The following is a 7,043-nucleotide window of genomic DNA, read 5'->3' on the forward strand; positions in this document are numbered from 1 at the left end:
CATAGCATCAGAGCAGACGCACATGGAAACTTGCTTGGACTCACYGAGCCTGGACTTCCCTCTTTCTTGTCCAACTCCTTCAAGGGTGGGGAAAAGCCCAAGCCTTTGGCATATTGTATTAGATGGTCTGAATATTAGGTAGAGAACTAGTGATGAAACTGCCCAGCTGGCATCACGATGCTCTGGTGTCATCTCATGTGAACCTCAAAATATGGAAGGGAAAGGAAACTTTGCTTGTTGATTACAAGGGAGGAGAGGAACTGAGATGCGTTACCAAGTCCCCTGTGTCTGGTGGGGGTGAAGCTGGTTTTTCGGGTTGTGGCCGGGACTTCTGCTCTAGCACGGAAGAACCATCATGTGGCCTGCAGAAAGTCATCAAAACATCTGGAAAACATTGGGCATAGCAAGGTTGAGGTGAAAATGCCAGAGAACTGAAAAGCATCCTTTACTACTTATAAAAGCATTTTGAGACCCTTGGGTGGAAAGGATCCCTTTTCTAGCAAGGCAAATATTCCAGTGGCACACGCCAATGATTGCAGTTCCAGAGGAGCTCTTACAGAGTATTTTCCTTCCATGACTGTCCCGTGTTGTTAGTTACACCTCTGCACAGCTTTTAAATAACAGACTGATTTCCACTACTGCAGCAATATTAAGCATAATGTTTTTCTCTGCRTTTGGGTCCTCTTACTGGACACTGAATTGTGGTACAGCACTCGGCTGGAAACCCTCTCGCAGCAATTGTACAGTGAAATACTGGACAAAGCAAGGCGACTCCTGTCATTTACTAGTCATAAATTACTAATAGGTGCCTGCAACCCCTGCATGCGGCAGCACTCGAGACGGTCCCTTTGCAGAGGCTTCACCCTTTGCACGGCGCACGAGCCTCGCACACAGAATCACAGAGTGGTTGAGGTTGGAAGGGACCTCTAGGGATCATCCAGTCCAACCCCCTGCTCCAGCAGGGACACCCAGAGCACAGGGCACCCGGTCGCATCCAGGTGGGTTTGGAGACCTCCAGAGAAGGAGCCTCCACAGCCTCCCTGGGCAGCCTGTGCCAGGGCTCTGTCACCCTCTCAGTGAAGAGGTTCCTCCTCACACACACACTCGTACACGTCCACACCTTGGATGGAGGTGCCCAACCCCACACATTACGCTGCTCTCCTCGGAGTGCACTCAAGAGTGCTGCCAGCTTGTAAACAGCGGAGTCAGTTTTGCTGCCAATACATTTTTCACCTAGAGCRAACGGAAGTGTTTTTCCAAGGATTTCCAGGATCGTTGTGTCATGCTGAATGCTGGCCCGGTACCACGCAACGCAAGGAAGAAAGAGAGGAAGATGCAGGCAGCTACCGTGCACATCCTCAAAGYGGGCAGAGCCACCATTGCTTTCAAATTATTTAGAGGCACCTCCCAGGAGGAGGCCAGCGGTACCAAACAGACCTTCCACAAAAAGCCAGCGCTCACTGCACGGGAATACAGCCTCATTAATGCTTCCATTGTTGTGGCAAGGGGGAATAATTTTTATAGCTGGCACGTTGCAATTTCCATTACAGTTTGGAAAGCCTGGTCTGATAAAGTACCATAGAAGCAAAGAAACCAAACCTTTCTGAAGGACTGGAGCGCAGTCTTCTCCATTCTCCCTTCCCTCACCTCCCCCGTGGTTTTGGATAATGTTATATTGTTAGTCCTTTGGCAACAGCACCTTTTRGAAGGTCTTTTTAGAATTCTATGTATGATGGCAGCATTTACAGTCCCCTGCTAAGGTCAGGGTCCCATTATGCAAAYATTTAAATATGATGAGCATTTAAAAGAAAAATATACAAGACAAACGAAGGCCATTGTTTTCACCATGTTTTAAAGATGAAGAAAACATAAGTTGTTTAACTCCCTTTGTGGCCAGGGTATGGAAAATTTAGACCAGTGATAGAAACTGAACCTAGAGTTCCCAAGATTACAAGCTCATCCCAAAGAATTAAAGGCAGGCCTTTAGTTCAGCCACTACACTAACTCATAACAGTAACTTCTTATAACCAAGTTTTTAGGGTAAAATATTTATCAAGTCGCMAGTTAAATTATTATTGAAAGCAGTCTTCGCCAAACGTCTATCTGCTGACATCTTAAAAATTGCAAGAAACTACCAGTCTCATGCCTAAGTTCCTTTTATTTAGCATTTCAGCACTTTAGTACAGGCTGTGTGTACTGCTTAGATATGTATATACACATACATTTTAGTGCATTCCCTGCCATATGGAATTTTGGTAGATATTATTCTTGCTCAGAAKGACTGCCACAATTTTATTTAAAGACTGGGCATGATCCTGTCATTAATACCATATTATCAAAGAGCATTTGAGCCACYTAGAAAATAAACAAGGAGCCGTTTTCAAGGACTCAGAGGTTCCATGCAAGAAGTTGCACACGGATATTCAGGATAATTTCCAGGGGTGAGCAGAAACTAAGAACAACAAAGCAAACCCCTTCCAGGGGGAGGAGAAACAGCTTAAATAAAAACAACACGAGTTTAAATTTCACTGTACCCTGGCATAATTTCAAATTTTCTTTATTTTTTTTAAGGGGTTCTCATTTAAAAAAAAAAAAATACCAGTCTTCTGTTGTCCATATTTGCTAGTGAAGCTTTCAGGAAAGCCCACTCCTACCCTGGGGAAGTCACTGCTTTATTGCATGAAATCCCAGGGGGAAACCAGCCTTTGCATCAGGGACAGAGAGGATGTTTTCTTTCAGTTTTAGTTCTATAACTACCTCTTTCAGACTGGAGAAACCAGTTGAGATTTSGGGTTGGGAGGGAGCACAGGAAAGCTTATTTCCCTGTTCTAGGCTCYAAATAAAAACTAGGTGCTAAAGACTAATATCTACTGGTGTAAGCTCGTAAAGGAGCAGACAGAGCAAAGGAGGTGATGGAACAGGATCAGTTCCCTTTCCACGGGGAACATTCCCCTTGCTTTGCATTTGAAATGGAGCGCAGGAAGAATCACACAGTTGGTTAGGTTGGAAGGGACCTTAGGATGTCAGCAGAAAGTATTTTGATAAGAACATATTTTCCAAATATTGTTTTTAACACTTTAAAATACGAATGTTTAATACTTTAAACTACAAAGAATATGAGAAGTTTCTTGATACTTCTCTCAGAAAAAGGAACAGTAAATTACTTTTTACTTGTGATTTGCATTTTAAATCATAGCTTGAATGTGCTAAACCCTGCCCTCCTGCTTAACCAAAAAGAGTGGCAAATTTACTTCAAAGTTATTTTTAGTTGCACATCACCATGYTCTAATAGGTACAAATCAGTGGGATCCAGTCTGTCCACTGGAGAGCAACTACCATGTATGCAAACAAGCAATCCTTAAAATAAGGTTTCTTGTTGACTCATTTAAATTCTCAGTTAAAATTACTTTTGCATTGCATACATGGCAAAGCAAATCACTCTTTTCTGTTCTTTATTGAACAAGAGAAAAGAAATCTGAATTGTCAAACTGGCTGGTGCCATGTGCCCCTGTCACCTTGAACAAGTCCATGAGTGACCTGGACCAGCACGGCATGAAGAACGTAGGAAGGGTGTTAACCACATGAGGCCTCTTCCCCAGTCCGTCCATCGTGTCTCTCTCTCAAACCCCATTGCAAACCACTAATCTCAAGACAGTTTTATCTGGTTTATCATTTGGTTCGCTGAGGCAGGGAGTGGATGGGGCAAACAGAGACATTATTGAAGGCTCCCCCTTCCTTTGTCCAGGAGACCGAAGGGCAGATAACGCCGCAGGCCGGCAAACCAAAGTGCCATGGTTCCTACCGCCGCTCCGGAGCCCCGTGAGGACAACTCAGTGCCTAAAACTGGAAGAGTTGTTGTCCATAGTTCTTATATTGATCTCTGAAGAGGACGCAGATCCTGTGTCAGGCCCTTGGCGTTACCGTTGTAATGGGAGGGCGGTGTGAGCAGCACTGGGCGCYCTCCTCGCGGTCAGCCGGCAGCGAGGAGCTTCCTGCCCGTGCGCAGGGCAGCTCAGCACGGCTGTCCTGCCTCGCTAGCAAGAGAGCCCACGCAGAGGGAAACCCGGCTCCATTCCCAACAACAGGCCTGCCTCTGCCCTGGGTTTCAGCTTGGCGGGCGGCTCTTGGGCCCCTGCAAAGCCGGCCGTGTGCAGGGAGCAGAACGCGGCCGCACCGCGGAGCCTGGGTCCCCAGCCCTTGCCAGGAGGTAGGGGCAGCGAGCAGCAGCCTTGCCTGGGCCCTGTGATTACAAGGATCGCCCGCCGCCCTTCCCTGCGCAAACAAGASAGGCTCTGGGGAGGCACGAGAGCCGTCATTTCAATAATGCAAAACCCTGTTGCTTCCACTCCAGAACAGCTGACTTGAAGTGCACACTAGGCTGTGCTTATTAACAAAATGAGAAATCTGATATATAGAAAGAAAACACTATGTGCGGATTAATCCTGGATTGCAGTTTGTGGCCAGCACTGGGCCCTCATCCAAACGCAGATGAAAAAGAACAAAAATTTTTCCCACCTGTCACTTAGAGCAGGTACAAGTACTGCAGGGCTCTAGTCTCTCTCACGGCTATTGTAGCAATCGCTTTTAGATCAGCTTAAAATTCAGGATTGACCTCACTGTTTTGTTTCTTCCTTGTTCTGTGGGAGCCAGCACTGGAGGGTGAATTTTCTTTCCAGGAATTACAAACAAGAAGTGTGAGTAACCTACAAGTTTGGACAGCGAGCTTCTGACACATGTGCGCTTCGTGGGGAAGGGAAAAAAAAAAAAAGAAGAAAAAAAAAAAAGCTTCACATTGGCATCATCCCGGTGTAAGCTGGCGGTGCCAGCTGAACAAGGAAATGCAACTTGCAGGAATAGTTTTTACATCGTTTCTGCCGCTTTTGAAAGCAGCAAACGCACTGTCACAGCTGATGGGAAAAAAAATGCAAGCAAGCCAGCCCAGCTGAACTGCCAGTGAGCAACACAGGCAGCGGCTGCAAGCGCTGCCCTCGCTCCTGATCCTGCGGTGAGATAAAAACTAATCTAAGCAGCGTGCGTGGTACAACCGCTTGTGTTCCCTCCACACCAAAGCACAGGGGAAGTCACAGGTATTTAAAAACTGTTCTGCTGCTGTAAGCCAGCCCGCAGCTGAGCCCTGTTAGTTCTCCCCAAGCCCAGCAGGGCAAATACATCTGCTCCTGCCCAAACGGTCCCGCTGCCCGGCCGCTTTGTCCACCACGGTAGAGCCACCCCAATGGGGACGTCACCAACACAGCTCCGGTTCATCCCTCCCAAAGMCCACACTGGCTGCTCTCCTGAAATGCCACTTCTTGTGGCCACTGTTTTCACTAATGCTGTCAGAAATAGCCATTTATTCCTACAGTTTATCTGATTTCATTAGGAGACTGGAAGTTTGCCTTTCTTTAGAGGGAACAGGACAACCTGGCCACACCAGCACCTTCTACCCATCGAACTCCGGTCGTTCATCACACATATGCACATACGGATGGAGGAGAGGGTTAAACAATGTAATCAGCACAAACAGCACGCCTGATATTAAGGCAAATGTGCCTCAGTTTGCAAACATTATCCTATTTCTCCACATCTATCATCAAAGAGGGGAGCTGGGGCTCAGAAACCGACTGCATACTGTTTTCTCCCCAAGGTCAAAGGAACGCACAGCGTACAGTATATACATGATGGATCTTAATTACTGAGAGCTGTAAAGATGCTAGATAGAAAACAAGAACTTGTATTGCAGGAGCCACTACTCACAATTTGAAAGGTGATGTTGCAACCATCAGTTTGGGGCAGCCCTGGCTGTTTTATGGAGTTTCGATCCATTACGTAGCCGCGCTGATTCGCATTAGGTCGCGTTCTACTTGTGTTAAATGGCTAATAGCGATGAATTGGACACGTACCCTCCTCAGATAAAGCTTCTAACCTGCTCTTTCTCTCTCTTTCTCTCAATTGTTTGGCTTCTGCCAAACAATTCAGCACTGCCACTACGCAGCACCACGTGATACCAAGTGCTTGAAGCATCTTGCGATACTTACTACTATCTACACATCCATAAGTCATCCTGCCCGGCAATGTATGTGAATACGGCCACGAGCTGTTTATGCATTAAAGATTTAGCGCTTTCCCCAGATCCTTGGGTGAAGCCTTTTCCCCAACCACCGCAAAACCATCCCTTTTGGGGACAGGCACCTCATCCGTGTTTCACATAGATTAGCGGGGGCGACATAAGAAAATAAGTGCTCCGTCCTCCCCATTCTGCTGTTTCTCGTGCCCGCAGCCCCCCAGTCACACGAGCCAGCAATGCAGTTTAGACGCGAAGGAGCCCAGCGCTTACGCACCCTTCCCGTGCCCACGTTGGAATGGAAAGTAACACATGGAAGAGGTGCCTCCTCCTCGGCGCTGATCTCCAGAGCTAAACTGATATGGCAGTGGCAGGTGGCAAGTTTGAAGGGCCCCCTCCTCTCTTTTTTTTTTTTTTTAAATAAATATAATAAAGGGCACACGGATTTGACCTAATGGGTCAACCATCAAAAGTTAAACTGATTTAAATAATTAGACCTAGAATGTCAGGCACCACTGCAAATAATTGCTCCTAATGCTTTTAGGATTAGATTGCTAATGAAAAGGAGCAAAAAGGAGGCCACTTGCAGTTGTGGAAATAAGTCAATTTTCTTTCCATATGTCATTTTCTCCGCGTAGATTTGCTGTGAAATCCTAAGGAGTCGTTTACAGCTTTCTCTCTGGAGCTGCTGCAGAACATACAATAGTTCTGAGTCGTAAAAAAAGCAGCAATAAGTCATCGTGAAATACTAGTTGTTTATACACTGTATTTATCAAGCATAACAAACATCTGCTTATGGTTCCGACATTTTCCAAGGAAAGTGACTCCCGCACATTGTTCCGCCGTCAGGCTGCGGCGGAGCGGGAGCCCTAAGCCGCGCTCTGCAGTCAGTTGAAGCCCCCTCGGCTCCAGGGGCAGCTTCTCAGGGGACCGCGGCGCCGCTGCCCTCCCCGCCGCTGCCCGGCGGCGCCGGCGGGGGGGG

This window comes from Nothoprocta perdicaria, unplaced genomic scaffold, assembly GCF_003342845.1.
Source record: "Nothoprocta perdicaria isolate Ctin4 unplaced genomic scaffold, notPer1 scaffold_2, whole genome shotgun sequence".
NCBI classification, from domain to species: Eukaryota; Metazoa; Chordata; class Aves; order Tinamiformes; family Tinamidae; genus Nothoprocta; species Nothoprocta perdicaria.